Here is a 19591-nt window from a genome sequence, read left to right as displayed (position 1 = left end):
TGATGGAAAGCAGAGTGGAAGTTTGTTTTGATTAGCTGAAAGCGCCTGAAGCCAATAAAGGTACGTTTTTTTTTCCCTATCTGATGATTAGAGATGAGACATGGGTGTACCTTTATGACCCGGAAACGAAGGCTCAGTTTATGGAATGGTGTCACACTTCCTCTCCGAAGCTTAAAGAGTTCAATATCTAGCGTTAGTGAAAGGTGTGGTGTCTGTCTTGGGAGATAAGGGTTCCATTCTCGTTGATTTTGTAGAACATGGCTGTAATGTGAACAGCTAGCGATGCAGCCTCGTTGATACACTAAAAAATAGTTTAGAGAAAACATAAGGAAGAAGAAACCAAACAAGAGACCAAAATAAGTCATAACATTTTTGCGTTACTTCCCGTATAAACCTCGCGCATATTGTGTTTATTAAAATATATTTATCGCTCAACAGATGGAGTACTTTTTTTGTTGATTTTGCCATCACGGAACAGTACACTATATATATAGCAATAAGAAAATGTGGTACTCATCAACTTGCAGACATTGTATTATGTCAATTTGCCTGTTTATTTTTCAACTAAGAGGACAGGACAATAAAAACAATATACAAGCACATATGACATATTATGTCATATCAAAAATGAAAATTAAAAAGTACATCTAGTGTCCGAAGAAGGAACAATGTCTTACAGCTGTTTCAGCCTAGAGGTAACATGCCTCACTCTATCTATATAACTCCAGTAAATTGGAGTAATTGATTGATGAAATGGATGAAAATAGAGGTGCATGTATGGTTCGCTAGGTCTCATCAGAGATTTACAAATTTCATGGAGTTAATTTACAATATACATATATATATATATATATATATATATATATATATATATATATATATATATATATATATATATATATATAAACATATAAAAATCATAAAAACTCACATATATATGCATATGCATGCATACTCTGACATATACAGATATACATAAATAAATAAACATAAATACATGAATATATATATATACACTTAAGTGTACATACATAAACGTCCATACATGCACATCAATGAGTCAATTGTTATTGTTATACATAAGGACACATATATATACCCACCCACACATCCATACATACATACACATATGTGTACATAAGCATTCCCATACATACATGTTCTCTGGTACATAAGCTTTAGTTGTGTTTGGAAAGGAGGACCGGTGTATTGGTTCCTATCGCTATATTTCCAGCAGTATGTATGTATGTATGTATGAATATGTCCAAGAATTAAGGAATGGAGTAGATAAAATCCGGGTTACATATGTTTCATAGCGAGCGGAACCTTGGAAGTGGTAAATATCCAAGCGAGGTGTATACACGGCAACCTCCGGTAACCCTGGCTGCCTATCGTGAAATATAAAATATTTTTTTTCAGCTAATCGTACTTCGATACGGTGAAAATCCACAACCTTCCGCTCAAATAAACCACTACTGTTCCTGAAAGTTGTTTTTTAAATATTTTCTACGAATTGCTTGAAGCTCACTTTATTCATACAACTCGATCCTTGGATCTTACATTTGTATATACATACATGTATGCATGTATATATATATATATATATATATATATATATATATATATATATATATACATGTATGTATGTATGTATGTATGTATGTATGTATGTATGTATATGCATGTATGTGTATATTTACATATATATATACAAAGGCGGTGAGCTGGCAGAAATGTCAGCACGCCAGGCAAAATGCTTAGCGGTATTTCGTCTGTCTTTATGTTCTGAATTCAAATTCCGCCGAGGTCGATTTTGCCTTTCATCCTTTCGGGGTCGATTAAATAAGTACCAGCTACGCACTGGGGTCAATGTAATCGACTTAATCCCTTTGTCAGTCCTTGTTTGTCACCTCTATGGTTAGCCCCCTGTGGGCAATAAAGAAATATATATATATATATATATATATACAACTCTCCCCCCACCACCCGACCTTCGTCCTAGCCCCACTGATGGAAACGGAATTAACCCTGCCAGCCCTACCACACCTACAACTTTTAACCCTCATCCGCACCACCCGACCTCCGTTCTGGCTCCACCTTAGGAACCAATGCTGCTTACCCTGCCTCCTCTGCTAACTCACTCCTCCGATTGAGTTCAATGCTAGCCCTCTACAGTCGGTCGATGCTAGCTCACCGCCAACTGTGTTCTCTGTGCTCGCACTAGCCGTTACTTAAAGACAATTAAGGAGTTGTGTCCACATCATAAAGGCTCAAGCCGAGAGCTTGCCATACTGGACCTGCAGTCAATGCCACTTCAGCCCCGACGCACTCCGTGGAGACGCCTCACACTCTGACAACCAGCTTTCTACTAAGGACTTTGCTGCATCCCTCCAGGGTTTATCTAAATCGAAGCTCATTAACGGATCCCAAAGGGAGCTCGGAATAGCTTTGCTTACGCGTTCTCCAGCTTGTTGAAAAACGTATGTTTATCCAACAATGCGTCCAATTGGCAGAAACTGTTTCTGTTCCCTCGCATCTCTCTTCACGTGCACGATGTGAAATCGGGCTGCCTTACATCCTCTCTCAAGCGATATTTGCAGCTATTTGAGTCCATCCCAACCACTTCTCGTCTCAATTTGACAACGAGCACAGTGCCTACCGACAGGCACCCGATAAAACTTAAGCGCGCGGTCAATACCAATTTCAGCAAATTTGACATAAAAGGGGCTATCCGTCTCCTCTCTTCTCTATCCTCCCTTCTCTATCCTCCCTCGCTCCGTGTGACTATGAGTCTCTTAGACGTCTGAAAGAGAAGCACCTACCGGCACCCTCTGATAATCAACCAAACTGGCCCGATCCCCCAGAATACTTGCGACCTGTCTTCACCTCTGATAACATCAGAAAGGCGATTTCATCTTTCTCTGCTGGTTCAGGTGCAGGAATTGATGGCTTTCGACCTCAGCACCTCAAGGATGGTATCTCCTTATCGGCCGGTGACACCGGACTTGAGCTCTTGGAGAATTTGACTCAGTTTGTGAGCCAGTTCTCTTCAGCGAACATCCTCCCTTATATCCGCCCACTATTCTTCGGTGCAAAATTATCAGGGCTCACTAAATCCAATAGAGACCTGCGCCCCATTGCGGTCGGCTGCACCCTTCGCCGTCTCACTACAAAGGTGTGCTTACAATCGGTCTCTCGCTTATTGGAGGAGAGATTTCCCCCAGCCAACTAGGAGTGGGCACCAAATTGGGATGTGAAGCTGCTGCCCACGCCACCAGAACCTATGCCAACTTGTCCTCCTTGTCACTTAATTCCAATTCCATCAGCCGCGATGTTGTCGTCAGCTCAGTAAGAGAGAAAGTCCCACAACTCTACCGCTTTGCATGGCTGGCTTATCGGGAGCCCTACTATCTCTCTTTCGGTGACCAAATCATCACCTCCGCCTCAGGAGTCCAATAGGGCCACCCTCTCAGCCCGCTCTGATCGCACTGGGCATTGATGATATCACCAAAATGGGGGTCGAGCTAGACCTCAACGTTTGGTCTCTCGACGATGCTTGTTTGCGAGGACCTCCGCACAGGGTTCTCGCCATTGCAAACATGATGGTTGGGGAGCTTGGTCGCCGGGGTCTCCAAGTAAACAACTCCAAATGTGAGCTCTGGATCCTCAACCACCCGGCTTCTCAACATCAACCAACTATTGACCTTTTTGCAGAGTCCTTCCCTTCCATTGCAGTCCCTCCCCCATCGGATTGGTGCTCTCTAGGAGCCTCAATCACTGACCTTGCATTTGAGTTCATCTTCCAGTCGAAGGTGGCAGCCCTTGAGCAACTGCTGAAAAATATTGAAGCTATCGAACCCCATCAAAGTTTTTTTCATACTTAGGAATTGCCTCTCGATCCCCAAGCTTCTATACTTACTCAGAGCCAGTTCATCTTATCGATTTCCATCGTGCCTCCAACGTTTCGACAACCTAATCTTTAAGAGACTCGAATGCTTAGTCAATGTCAGACTCTCTCCAACGTCCCGCGGTTTGGAGGTCTTGGTCTTGGTAAGTGTTCGTTCCTCTTTCTCTCCCCTGCTTCCTTTCCTCCACCCACGCCTGCTACACTCTGGTGAGCAGCATCTTCTCTTTTCCGACATGGACCGGTTCCAACAGGAAGTTGGATGAAGCTCTCCAACACTGGAGAGAATTGGGCTTGTCTGCTCCTGAGAAGGTGGAGGACTGTCGGAGTCAGAGAGCTTGGGACAACATAACTTCGAAGGCTACCTTCGACTCCCTCTTCATCCAGTCGCTTACTGTCTGCTAGCGCCAAATACTCAGGTGACTGGATTGATGCCATCCCTGTGGCTAATGTTAGTGGCCTACTCAGCTTGGACGAACTTCGTGTCTCCATTGCCCTGACGTCTGTACAGGTTTGATCTGTAGTTGTAGTAGGCTCCTCGACTCCACAGACCTTCATGGCCTTTCTTGTCGCCTGAATGCTGGTCGCTTCGCGTGTCATACAGAGTTGAACCTGATACTCAAGAGGAGCTTGGCCCGGGCAAACATCCCCTCCATCTTGGAACCATCTGGAGTGTCCAGATGTGATGGGAAGAGACCTGACGGCCTCACCCTGTGCCCCTGGTCTCAAGGCAAATGCCTTGTCTGGGATGTCATAGTTAGCGACTCCTTTGCTGCTTCTCACATTCTGGATGCTGCGGTCAGAGCGAGATCCGCAGCTTCTGCAGCCGAGCGAAACAAAATCCTGAAATACCGCGATCTGTCAGCCAACTATATTTTCTATTCTGTGGCGTTTGAGATGTTTGCTGGGATCGGACCACTAACTGCAAGATTCTTGTATTTACTGGCAACTCGCCTTGCAGAGGTAACTGATGAGGCTCGTGGGGGCGCTTGGCTGTTTCAGCGCATCAGCCTTGCCATCACCCGCGGCAACGCTGAAAGCGTGCTGGCGTGTCTCAATAGCCATTAGCGAAGTTTCCCAGCGCCCCCAACTTTTCAACCCAAGGTGCTGAATTGTTTTGGTCTTTTCCTTTTTTCTTTTTCTTTTTTTCTTTGTTTTGTTCAATTTTCTAATTTAATTTTGTAAAACAGTAAACACTGAGAAGGCAATAAAAAGTTTCTATACACACTCACGCGCGCACACACACACACACACACACATGTAAATAATTACATACGTATGACCCTTTCTATTATAGGCACAAGGCCTGAAATTTGGGGGAGGAGGCTTGAACTCAGAACGTAAAGACAGACGAAATACCGCTGAGCATTTCGTGCAGTGTACTAACGATTCTGCCAGCTCGCCGCCTATACATACATATATATCTAATTACGTGTAAATGCATATACGTATGTATATGTATATATGTGTAAGTATATACATGTATATGTAGTCATTTGACTATATTTGTGTGCGTGTGTGTGTATGTGTGTGTACATACACATACACATGCGCACGCGCACTCACATATATGCTAAGTCAAAGAAATGAGAAGCATTGTCGCGAACCGTGCTTTAACTTAGAAAAGTATATTATTTTGAGTATATACGCAAACCTTACATAGCTCCGACTAGCCGCGCGAAGGTACTTATGTATGTGGTCGTCTTCTGTTGGTTGTTTTTCCTCGCATTAGGTACTAAATGTGGTTATTTTGAGAAGTCCACTGTGTGGCGTTATTATTTTCTGTAATAATGCCCTTTATATAAATATAAACGAATAATTATATTCTTGGGAATAGAAATTTCCCTTATGAATTTTTTTACACACTGGCTTCTTGATAAAATTCTTGTAAAAGAGTTTTATCCCTTTTTGAATTTATTTATCAAATATATACACGGAATATATTCAATGTTGAATTTTTATTCCTGTCTCCACATGGGTACCAGAAGCAACCAGGAAGTTTTCCCGCTTCTTTGATGAAGATATATATAGATAAACTTCATTCCCTTTACTCTGTCGGATACGTAGTGTGTTCGTTTTTGGTGAGGTGAGAATTCTGTTTATTTATATATATTTTTGGGACAATACTGTGCTGATGAACGAAATCTAGATTCATTCTAGTAATCGCGAAATCGGCCGATACACAGTTAAGTTTATTTAAAAGAAAGTTGGTCGTCTTCTGTTGGTTGTTTTTCCTCGCATTAGGTACTAAATGTGGTTATTTTGAGAAGTCCACTGTGTGGCGTTATTATTTTCTGTAATAATGCCCTTCATATAAATATAAACGAATAATTATATTCTTGGGAATAGAAATTTCCCTTATGAATTTTTTTACACACTGGCTTCTTGATAAACTTCTTGTAAAAGAGTTTTATCCCGTTTTGAATTTATTTATCATATATATGTATGTATGTAAGCACGAGCGTGCGCGTGTGAAAATGTGCTATTTACATGTACATTGTGCCGTTATCAGTCGATATCTTACAGACACAAGTAGTCAATTAGGCATATTAATAGGGACTCGTTTGTTTGACACGTGGGCGACATATAGTGTGACGTATGTCTATTTACGTATCTATCTGAGTATCGTTGTTGCCATTGTTTTGTTGGTGCTTTGACAGATCTGTCCTGACTAATTAGTCCTATAATTAAAGGTTTTCCTACTATGACCATTCCGTCTTATTTTCGAATATTGTTTATTGAAGATTATAATATTTCACGTCACCGCATCTTTTTGAATCAAATAAACACCACATCAACCACAACCTTATCTCACACTAAATGTCGAGTTATATTAAGTTATAACTGTTTACGTTCTGAGTTCAAAGCGGCCGCTTATTTATTTAATTTTTTTCTTTTATTCATTCTCTTGTGGTCTGTAAAATATACACCCGTAATACAGTGTCAAATGTGCCACTGTGGAGGTACGATTTGCAACAGAAATAGAAGCAATTAGGAACTCTACGGAAGCTATACGATCGGAGGAATGGGTGCTGTTGCCGTCGTACTGTGGCAAACGTGTGGCCAGAGTACGAATAGGCAAACTACCCCCAGAACTAGATGAAGCATGGCTCATGACAGCAATAAAGTACAACATGAAGGAAGAGGCCAAGATATTGAAAGCCACAAGAACAAAGAGTGTGGATTATTGGGGATATGGAATCGAACTGACTATCCAGGCAACAGTGGAAGACCTTAATAGAATTGACGAGGAGATAGCGCTACCTGACGACCAAAAATTAAGAGTGAAAGTGGAGGGCAGGCCGCCTACATGTTTTGCATGTGGCGAGAAAGGCCACATGAAGGCGAGATGCCCGCAGAGAGAACCAACAGAAAAACAGGAAGACACGAACCAGGTAGTACAGACAGAGACAGAAGAAAATACAACGGAGGAGGGATTTACGGTAATAGAAAGAAAACGAAGGAGGAGTGGAAGAACAAACTCACCACCAGAGAAACAGAAAAAGAAGAAAGAAGAAGTGGAAAAGGAAGCTGTAAGCAGAGGGAAGGCAGATGAAGAGGTGACGGAGAAAGAAAGAGAGAAGACGACTACTAAACAGGTGGATTTACAAGAGGAGGGAACAGCGATAATGACGCCAGTTTCCCCAGCGAAGGAAGAGGATTCGAGAGTTGAAACATCTGACGATGAATGGGATAAATGGTTTGGAGTTGGAGAAGGAAATACATCGGTAACAGGAGAAGAAGAGAAAAAATCAAGAAGATGGAAAAACAATTGGAATTTTGTAACTTACTCAAAAAATAAGAGACAGAGAAGAAAATTCTTAAATTCAAGCACATTATAAGAATTAAGTTACCAACAGATGTCTATTCAGAAAATGTGAAGGCCATTGTGGTCGATAGGGTCACATACGAGAAACTAAAAGACATGTGCGGAAACAAAATTGATCCGCCCGGAGTAGCGGTGATGTTCGACGAGCTGCCACCAGTGATCGAACTCAGGGATTTGGAGCCGTTTATGAGGTATTAAAAAAAAAAATTAAAAAAAAGAACGAAAAAAAGTGTTTTTTTGTTATAAATATAATTTTAAAAAAAAAGAGAAAAAACCAGATAATTAAGAATAACACATAGAAAAAGTGAACGATGGTAAATAGTTTATATAAACGATTCAAATGGTACTGCATGGTTATGGGGCCCATGCAGCCATTTCATTTCTTCATTATATAACATCTCATTGTCATTCGGTTTATGTTTTGTGTCCCCATTGTAGTGTTGTGTCTGTCCTTGTAGTGTCCCCATCTGTGTTGTGGCCATAGTGCCAAATAAAGAAAACAGTAGTAGTAGAGTCGTTGTACAAGTTCTCAGTTGGTTGGAGTCAGTATCAGTTACGTGATATACACGAGTTCGAGTTACCGTCAAGATAGACGTTTCAAAGTCGTTGTCTTGCGGAGCTATCAGCGATAGTGTGATAGACGAGTCAAAGTTAATAAGACGCGGAATATCGCCACGACATAATAGTGGCGACAAGAATATTACAGTGCCGACGACAACATACAAGTGGACGAGGATTCACATTATAACAGAAAACATGGAAGACCTAGACCGATATTCAGAGATAAAGGACCATAAAGTGGAAAGGAATCGATCATAACAAATGACAAACGCAAGTGAAGAACAGACTGGTATGGAGAAAGCTTATCAAGTTATGTCAAAGCCATGAAAAGTCATAGTCGCTTCCACCAACTGCAGATTATTATTAGGTTGGCAACTAAGTTCCCGCTGTTTTTTAAAATTTAATTTTTTTAAAAAAGGTTTAATAAAAAATAACAATTAATCAATAATGTATTCACCCTTGTGGTTTACAACTTCTTCCCAACGTTCAACAAGATTTTCAATACCTCGTTGGTAGAAATTACCCGATTTCGACTCGAAAAATTGATCCAACCAAGCTCTCAATTCTGCATCAGTATTGAACGAAATTCCGCGCATAGTATTTCAAAGAGATCGAAAGAAGTGGGAATCCGTTGGTGCCAAATCAGGAGAGAACAGCGGGTGTGGCAGCACTTCCCAACCATGCGTTTGAATGACTTCCTTGGTCATATTGACGATATGAGGTCCGGCATTGTCGTGCAGCAGAACTCCATGCTGCCGATTAGGTCGTTTCTCTTGAATAGACGCGTTGAGTCATTCCATCTGTTGAACATAAGTTCCGCGTTGACCGTTTTGTTTCGTTCAAGCAATTCGTAATGGATAGTCCCTTCCCAGTCCCACCATACGCACAACTTTGGTTTACGCGGTTGAAGATCTTGTTTCACGCGCGGTGTCGCTTGTTTACCGGTGTAAGCCATTCCTTACACTGCTTCATATTGATGTACAGGCACCATTTTTCGTCGCCAGTAACGATTCGGTAAAGAAATCGTTGCTTGTGTCCATGACTTGGCGGTAGCGAGCAAGCAAACCAGCGGAGATTATGGCTCGTTGAGTTTTGTTGTTGTCACTTAAAGCATGCGGAACCTATTCTCCATCTACTGAACCTTCCCCATCGAGTGAAGATGCTTCTTTATAGCAGTGTGGGAGCATTCCATTTTCTCTTCCAGTTCCCTTGTCGTTTGACGAGAATTTTCTTGCAAAAGTTGGTTTAATCGCTATTCATCGGACTCAACTGAACGGCCAGAACGAGGTACATCTTTGAGGTCAAAATTTCTATTTTTGAACTTGGCATACCAATCACGAGCGGTTCTTTCAGCTATGGCACCCTCTCGATACACAGTACAAATGTCGCGAGCAGCTTTTGCGGCCTTAGAACCTTGATTAAAAGCAAAAAGAAGGAGGTGTCGAAAATGCTCGTTTTTCTTAACTTGACATTCCATTTTAATGATCTGAAAATAAACAAAAATTAACTAGAAAAAAAAAAACAAAAAAACAAAATAGATTTCAAAATGATTCAAAAATAGAAATCTCGAAAAAAAAATAGATTCGAAAATTTAAAAACGCAGTAAATTCCAAAATTAAAAAAAAACAAAAAAAACGGCGGGCACTTAGTTGCCAAACCATTATTATTATTACTATTATTATTGTTGTTATTATTATTATTATTATTATTATTATTATTGTTATTGTTATTATCATTATTATTATCATCATCATTATTATTATTACTACGCTGAAAACCCTATGTTGTTGCACGTCCTTTAATGCTGTTTTATATAAGCCCTTGTGGCTAATAAAAGAATTATTATTATTATTATTATTATTATTATTTTGACTTGAAAAGAGAAGACGCATGGTTGAAAGCTTGGGAAATATTTTGTTTACATTTTGTTTGTTCCAAAGTTTATTCAAAACTTTATTCTTATATTTTGTACCATAAGGTAACACATTTTTGTGTTAATGTCATTCAATTTCAGCCCTTTGTGATTTGAAGAGTGTCATCAGGTGCTCACAGTCCTCTGCCTGTGGGGCAATGCAGTCGGTGGAAGTTCCAATCTGGCGTTCAATAGAGCGTTAGTGGCGGGCAGGTGCGACAACGTTCTCGGGGAAATTCTCGGCTTCGATGAGGATCAACTGGCTGGTCTGTTCCGGAGGACTTTCGGGCTGAGGCCACGAGAGCCACATCCTCCTCCTCCTCCTCCTCCTCCTCCTCATTATTATTATTAATATTCAGTAGTCTTCTTTTTATCACGTGCTTTCACTGCACTACTGAGCGCAGCTCTGTGCTTTAGGTATGCGCTGTGGTTTGTGTGGTGCTCTTATTTTCACTGTATTGAAAGTGTTTTACGGAGAATGTGTGCAGTACCTAGTAGTACTATTTTCTGTATGTAATATATACTTGTAAGTCCTGGTGCTTTTGTTATGTATTTGTCTGAATGTCTTTTTTTATCATACCTAATGCGCCTACAATGATAGGAATTGTTTCTGTTTTTAGGCCCCACATTAAGAACCAGTGAAACACTGGAGTCGATGTAATCGACTAGTCGACTCTCCACAAATTTCAGGCCTTGTGCCTATAGTAGAAATGATTATTATTATTATTATTATTATTATTATTTTTATTATTATTGTTAGGGCGGCGATCTGGCAGAATCGTTACCACTCTGGACGAAATACTTAGCGGTATTTCGCCCGTCGCTACGTTCGAAGTTCAAATTCTGCCGAGGTTGACTTAGCCTTTCATCCTTTCGGGGTCGATAAATTAACTATCAGTGAAACACTAGGATTGATGTAAACAACTAGTCCCCTCCCGCCAAATTTCAGGCCTTGTGCCTATAGTAGAAAGGATTATTATTATTACTATTCATATACAATCAACAGATTTGACTGTTGGAAAAGAAAAGAATCCTAATGTCGGACTACAACAAGTGGACTTAAATTCCAAGAACCCTCCTATTGGGTTACAGCAAGTAACCATAGATGCCAAGAACCCTCCTAAGTATCTTAGCTGTCCCAAATAACACTGTTTTCTGCAGCTGTACTAAACAGGGTTTTATGCCTATTTCCTATTTCTGTTCAGAGCTTTAGGGATAGTTCCCAATGCACCTGTAACTACTGGGGTACATTTTACCCGCACTTTCCATAGCCTCTGTAATTCAATAGCGAGGTCCTGGTACTTAGCTATTTTTTCGATACTTCTCATATTAATGTTTTCATCATTTGGGACTTTAAAGTCAATTATCTGGCACTTTCTATTCTCTTTCTCTACTACTACCAAATCAGGCCTTCTACCTTCTATTACTCTGTCAGTGTTAAAGTCCCACAACATGAGCACTATCTTTTGAATTTCTACCATTTTGGGGTTTCCTGATATCTGAGCTAGGTAGCAATCAGTCCCTTCTGCTATCATTCCTAGGGCACCTATGACAACAGGTATTGTTTTAGTCTTGAGGTTCCACATTTTGCCAATTTGTATTTCAAGATCTTTATGCTTTCTCAGGGACAGTCATATCAATGAGGAGGATGATTTTTGTCTGAAGTCTTTCAATATAATGTCTGGCCTATTCGCATCTATCTTTCTGTCAGTTTGAATGGTGAAGTTCCAGAGAAGTGAGATGTAATCATTTTCAAGCACTAGAGGTGGTTTGTGCACCCACCAGTTTTTATCATAGAGCAGGTCCAGGTTTTTGCAAATTACCCAGTGAATATTTTGTGCTGCTCTATCATGCCAGTTGAGATACTCTGCAGGCGCAAGACGACTGCTTATGGAGACAACATGATCAATGGTTTCATTTTGTTCTTGACATACACTACATGTTGGGCTATTGCCGTTCTTTAATATGTTGGCCTGGTAGTTTCTTGTAGATAGACATTGATCTTGGGCTGCTATGATAAACCCATCTGTTTCCGATTTTAAGCCAGAAGACACTAGCCATTGAAGGGTAAGGGCACTTTTAGCTCTCTTTGGGTATTTGCATTGAGAAGTTTTTCTTGCCACTTATCAGTAAGAATATCTAAAGCAGCAGTTTTAGCACGGGTATTCATACGCTTAGCTTTTTCTGTGCTTGTTTCCAGTACGTCTAATTCTGGAATTTGTTGTATTTGGAATTCACTTAGATATTTCTTTGCCTGTTTTGTTACTGAGTATGATGCATTATTATTTTGAGACAAATTTTAACATCCACTCATCAGTTTTTTAGGTAGGTGTTTAGGCCAATTGTGGCAATCTTCATTGTTAATTCCAGTTGTAAAAGTCCATGGCCACCCTCTTTTCTTGGCAGGTAAAGTTGTTCTATATCTGCCTTAAGGTGGTGTATTCTATACATAATCAACAATTTTCGTATCTTTCTGTCAAGATTATATATTTCAGTAATTGACCAGTTAATGATATTGAAACTGTAAGCCACGACAGGTATGGCTAAAGTATTGATCGCTTCGATCCTGTTTCATCTTTGTCTTGAGTATTGCCCTTACTCTGCAATAACATTCTCTTTTGATCCTTTCCTTCATCACTAAATGTTTGATTCCGTCCCCTTTAAATACCCCAAGGTATTTGTAGCTCTCCGCTGGTTCTAATTCCTTTATGACATTCTGCTGTTCAAGATTAACATTGAATGTTTCTGTCATTTTTCCTTTGATAAAGGTCATCATCATCATCACCATCATCACCGTCATCATTTTATGTTTGACTAGCTTTACATTTGTACAAGTTGGCTCCAAGTCTCACCCAGAGACCTCAAGATACAAGTTCATCATCATCATCATCATTATTATTATTATTAAGGCGGTGAGCTGGCAGAATCGTTAGAACGCCGGGCGAAATGCTTAATGGTATTTCGTCTGTCGCTGCGTTCTGAGTTCAAATCCGCCGAGGTTGATTTGCCTTTCAGCCTTTCGGGAGTCGATAAATCAAGTATCACTTGGTAATCGACTATACTCTTCCCCCAAATTTCAGGCCTTGTGCCTATAGTAGAAAGGATTATCATTTTTTTAAGGTGGTGAGCTGGCAGAGTCGTTAGCATGCCGAACAAAATACTTCGCGGCACTTCTAGCTCTTTACCCTCTGACTTATTCCACCGAGGTCGACTTTGCCTTTCGCCCTCTCGAGGTCGATAAAGTAAGCACCAGTTGAACTCTGGGGTCGATCTAATCGGCTAGTCCTCTTCCCACATATGTCAGGCTTTGTACCTAGAATTATCATCATCGTCTCTCTGGGCTCCATAAAACAAACATCAGTCTGTAATGCATTAGATATACATTCATTCAAATATCTTTCCCTGACTAGAAAAGGTTACTTAGTTTATTGGGAAAAGAAATGAGATAGATAGATAGATAGATAGATAGATAAATAGATAGATAGATAGATAGATAGATAGATAGAGAAAGAGAAGGAGTGAGAGAGAAAGCGTAACAATAAATATAAGATTGAGAGACACAAGTGGCTTGTACACTTTGTTCCCTACATAAAATTCCATTCATTAGCAGCAGTCTTACGATGGTATTACTAATGATTCGTTAATTAACAAACACATTGATTGACGTAACCTTGAAATGACGAGAAATGACTAGAAATAGACTGGCACAATCAATCTTCTTAGTAATCTGTGTTAGACACTGACACAACATACTTCACATACTATGTTGATGATAGTGACGGTGATGGTGGCGGCGGTGTTAGTAGTGGTGGAAGTGGCAATACTGGTAGTAGCTTATGGCGGTGGTGATGATAATGATTATGATGGTTGTGGTTTATATCATCACTGTTGGGAGTAGTGATTGATAGAGATAGTAGTGACGATGGTGGCGGTATGAGTAGGTGCTGCTGGTGGCGTTGAGTGTCGTTATTATTATTATTTTTTTTTTGCTGTTGTTATTCATGTTGTGGTGGCGGTGTTGATGATGACGGTGATAAAGTTGGTAGCAGTAGTGGCGTTGATATTGGTGGTGGTTGGATTAGTGGTACGAGATAGTAGGAGTGATAGTTGTTTGCAGAGGTGGGCACTGTTAATCGAAAAGTTAACTTCGTTAATCATTATCCGTTAACCAAAGAGTTAACTTCGTTAATCGTTATTACGTTAATTCTTTAAAAATTTAACGGAAGTTAACGTTAATTCATTAACAAACTTTTATTGAAAAAAGGCATAACGTGACTTTGTTGCCTCGTAACTTCCAGAAAAAGGGATACTTTTTAACGTAACTTCCACCTGTAGATTGAGTGTATGTAAAGATCTGATAGAACAAAAAAAAAAATTCCGAGAGATTGGGGAGAGGAATTTCGGAAAATTCACAGGACCCGACATTTCCTCCCTCATAACTTTCTGGAAAACGAGTATTTTTTAATGAAATTTTATGCAAATATCTTTCAAACGGTGTAGATTACCAACATTTTGTAGGCAAAATTTTTGGAAGGGGGCAGGGAGTGGGAGGAGTCTCTGGAAAACGGAGTTTCGGATCAGATGGCCCACATAAGTTGGAATTTCTCCGTTTTGACTGGGATCTTTTACATTTCATTGAGGTCCTCCATGGGACATTCCACCAGTACCCCTTTTTATTATGAGTGGCTATGGCTTCTACCATACTGTGGGTTCTTATTTTTTGTTCCCGGGATTATCCTTCCGATGGATTTCATTATAGAATGTTCTAGCTACTATATCATGTCTCATCGGTATATAACACCATGATGACATTTTCGGACAACTGCTTATGATGAGGATGATATCTTTGGTGTTAACTCCACAAAGTCTGCATCGGTTGTCACATTTTACTGCTTTTTCTGCATCTCTATCCCTTTCGTGCATCAGGTATTTGGTTGATATTTTCTTTTCCTGGATTGCAAAGTGGGAGGTAGTATTGGTCCATGATAAACTACTTTGATGATCAATGTTGCTATCAACTCAGAGCTTTATACTAACATATCCATGCATAGTCTTCTGCTCATATAGGCTTATCCTTTCATCTGATGATACGTTGCGGTAGAGTCGTGTGACATCGTTGTCTAATTTTCTTGATACAGAACGCTACTTGTATCAAGAAAGAATGATCGCCCTACTCACACTTTAATCATGAGCAGCATGCAACATGAGCTTCCCAAGTGCTCTAAATATTGGACCTCACAATTACTGCGGACCTTTCTTGGCGAAAGTACATCCTTAATATAGCTAGGAGTGCATCCCAGCGACTGGTCCTTCACTTCAGGCCCTGAAAATATTTCAGCCTCTAATTACTGCCACTCAACAAAGCTTAGGTGATGGGATATATAAACAAATCCAACAAACATGCAGCCAACTCGCGAACAACACAAGGCTAATGCAAACTCGCGATACAGTCTTTGACAACAAAGTATTTAGTCCGACATTCAACCGATTCTGATAACCTACCGTAGTGTTTTATAGCCGATATAATCTAATCCAGTGTTTCTCAACTATTTTGTCTTTCGTTCCATTGCGATTGCTGAAAGAACGTGCACACCCCCACGTGAACAAAGAATATAACACATACACATGCGTATACATACATACATACATACATACATACATACATACATGCATTCACGCATAGATATGCTAGTGGATACTTGCAACTGGAGACGCTCAAAGAAGCAGAAACCTAGATTTAGCGATTCCACAGCCAGTGTTCGACGCTTTTCGTCTGCTACTGATATACTTCTGTGCTTTTTAGCATTATACATCTTTACCAGATGCTTTCTTGAGATGAAAACATATATATGAAATCACACACACACACACACACACATATATATATATATATATATATATATATATATATAAAACTGTAGTTCTTAGAGCCATTTTGTGTTTATTTCTAGTATGTGGCGGCGCTATTCATTAGTGCCCTTATTACTATAATTATATTTCTATAATTATATATACTCCTATTAATTATTACCTATATGGTTCAGTACATGCAGGCTACTTGATAAAATCTTATAAAGATTTTATCCTTGATTATTGAATATATATATATATATATATATATATATATATATATATATATATATATATATATATATATATATATATATATATATATATATATATATATATATATATGTATATAGTGGCACTCCATCGGTTACGACGACGAAGGTTCCAGTTGATCCGATCAACGGAACAGCCTGCTCGAGAAATTAACGTGTAAGTGGCTGAGCACTCCACAGATACGTGTACCCTTAACGTAGTTCTCGAGGAGATTCAGCGTGACACAGTATGTAACAAAGCTGGCCCTTTAAAATATAGGTACAACAGAAACAGGAAGAAAGAGTGAGAGAAAGTTGTGGTGAAAGAGTACAGCAGGGTTTGCCACCACCCCCTGCTGGAGCCTCGAGGAGCTTTAGGTGTTTTCGCTCAATGAACATTCACAACACCCGGTTTTGGGAATCGAAACCCTGATCTCACGACCGCGAGTCCGCTGCCCTAACCACTGGGCCATTGCGCCTCCACACACACACACACACACACACACACAAAGCAATTATTTAAAACTTGGGTATACACCTGGTAGTATGCCGATTAAAGCGCTTTCACTGTCTACGGCTACCTGATGTCATCAACACTATGGGTATAAATGCCACAGGAACTACCTCAAGAATTTCTCAGTGTCCGTTGAGTATATAACAAATGAAGGAAAAAGTAAATAAAATTCACGAAATTTCTTATTAACCTCAGCTATCGTTTCGACCCATCTTGCATCGGTCCCGCGCGGGTGAGACACTGTAGAACAGGTTGTGGTGCATCCTTTGGTGCAGACTTGTCTCGTCAAGTGACTTTTCAAAAGGCACCTCGCTCATTAAACTCGGTTTCGCTTGGTTCGATTATAATATATTTCGTGATTTACCTGTAGCTGGTTGCATGCATGTTTCGTGGCATACATGTCTAGAGAACTTCCTTTTGGTTCATATACTTCTATCTCGAACGGAGGTCTCGTAATGGACTAATTTTCTAGTTACAAAATCAAGTGATTCTACGACACTGTATTTTCTGTATATTGCAAGCAAAGTTAAACGATAGTTATGACTAGTAACGAGTTCCCACAACCGAAGAGACCCAATATCGAGATCACATGGTCTGGTGGTCTCGGTGCTAAGGTGGCAGGAGTCATCTCCCGCTTGCAATAAACATCGAGTACGGAAAGTTTTCTGGGGGTTAGAACATTAGCATCGTCGTCTCTTACAGAACACTCACATTGAAGTCGCGATAAACACACACACACACACAGGCGTAGCTGTATGGTAAGAAGATTGCTTCCCAACCACATGATTCTGAGTTCAGTCCCCACTGCGTGGTACCATGGGCATATGTCTTCTACTATAGCCTCGAGCCGACCAAAGCCTTGTGAGTGGATTTGGTAGGCGGAAACTGAAAGAAGCCCGTCGTATATATATATATATATATATATATATATATGTGTGTGTGTGTGTGTGTGTGTGAGTGTGTGTGTGTGTGTGTGTGTCTGTGTTTGTCCTCTCACCATCGCTTGACAAACGATGTTGGTGTGTTTACGTCTCCATAACTTAGTGGTTCGGCAAAAGATACCTATAGAATAAGTACTAGGCTTACAAAGAATAAGTCCTGGGGTCGATTTGTTCGCCTGAAGGCGGTGCTCCAGCATGGCCGCAGTCAGATGACTAAAACCAGTAAAAGAATAAAAGAATATATATATACATATATATATAATAATATTAGGGACAAAATCCAAAATTACAGGTAAAAACTCAATTGGTTCTTTTCCCTAAAACTATATATATATTATATATATATATATATATATATATATATATATATATATATATATATATATATATACATATATATATATATATATATATATATATATGAAACTAAAAGTGTACATACGCCGCTATATGTATATATGAAAAAACAAAACAAAGAAATGAAACAAGAACGTAACAGGCGACAACAAAACATCCGGACAAACTTTCCTTCCTCTTTTACCTCCCTTGTACCTTTTTCTATGTCCCTTTCCATTTTTTCTCTCTTTCTCATCCCTCCCTAATTTTTCAATCCCTTTGCCCCCTACCTCTCTCCTCTTCCATGTGACTGGTGTTCCGCCAAGCCTGTCTTTCTTGGTTCGACTTCAATCCGTGTAGCATCTCATATTCCTTCCCATGACTTTCATCTCTTATGTTACTGCCGTAAGACTTCACTATACACACGCCAGCTTAATTTAAGTCGTCCTTAGTCGAAAGACACCTGTTGTTACTGTCTTGTTTGTATTTGTAATTGTGTAACATTTCTCCGTTTTTTCGTCCTTGTTTTCGTATACATTAACTTGCTTTCTTCCAAAGAATCTAGTGCTCTTAGTTTAGATTTTCTTGGGGCCGGCCAGATTGGAGTAGTCTCGAGTGTAACCGGCCGAAACTGCAGAGATGATCTTGAACTAGGCGTGTTGTCAAAAGCTTGTGAAGTGTGACCGGTAGCCGGCGTCCAGTGGTATGGTTGGCAGCAAAGGTCAATGAAACAGTTTTCTTCACTGGATACAAGCAGAATGTTGTGGAAGAGAATATGCAGCGTGACACAGCGCACAAAGGGTTGGACCGGGTCCGAAACTCGTTGCTGGATGGAGTGAGTGGTATGAAACGGGGATCACTACAAAGAAGAGAACGCTCGGTTTCAGAGAATAGAAGATCAGGAGGAATAGTAACAAGAGTGAAGGAGAGAGGAGTGGGAGGAGGTGAATAGGTGGGAAAGGGTTGGGGAGGCGGTGATAGGGTAAAAGAGAGAGGAGGAGGGGTGGTAGGTGGGTGATGTCAGCCTTGGAGATGGAGAGGGTTAGAAGGGGTGAAGGAAGGGGTAGATGTGGTGGCGTCGGGTGGGACAGGATTGAAGTTTGCAGTGTTTAGTGTGGGCGAGAAAGTTGTGGAGATGTTCTTTTTTTCTGAGTAAACATTTGCGCTCACATAAAATATTGTACACCCCACTTTAAAAAGAAAGCTTACGTCTATTTGATACTGGTTTTAACAATGTTGAATATATGAGGTTAGGATTTTAGAAGAGATTGTTGAGATGAGGTGAAGTGGCGCTCTAGCTTGTATGTGAATGAATGAGTTTCATTTTGCGGATATGCAGTTCCTCTCCACCAGTATCCACTCCGTCTGTCTGTCTGTCTGTCTGTCTGTCTGTCTGTCTGTCTGTCTGTCTCTCTCTGTCTCTCTCTCTCTCTCTCTCTCTCTCTCTCTTTCTCTCTCTGTATATATATATGTGTGTGTGTGTGTGTGTGTGT

The sequence above is a fragment of the Octopus bimaculoides genome, chromosome 20, assembly GCF_046866305.1.
Source record: "Octopus bimaculoides isolate indiv1 chromosome 20, ASM4686630v1, whole genome shotgun sequence".
Taxonomy (NCBI): domain Eukaryota; kingdom Metazoa; phylum Mollusca; class Cephalopoda; order Octopoda; family Octopodidae; genus Octopus; species Octopus bimaculoides.
Note: the sequence above shows the minus strand (reverse complement) of the source record.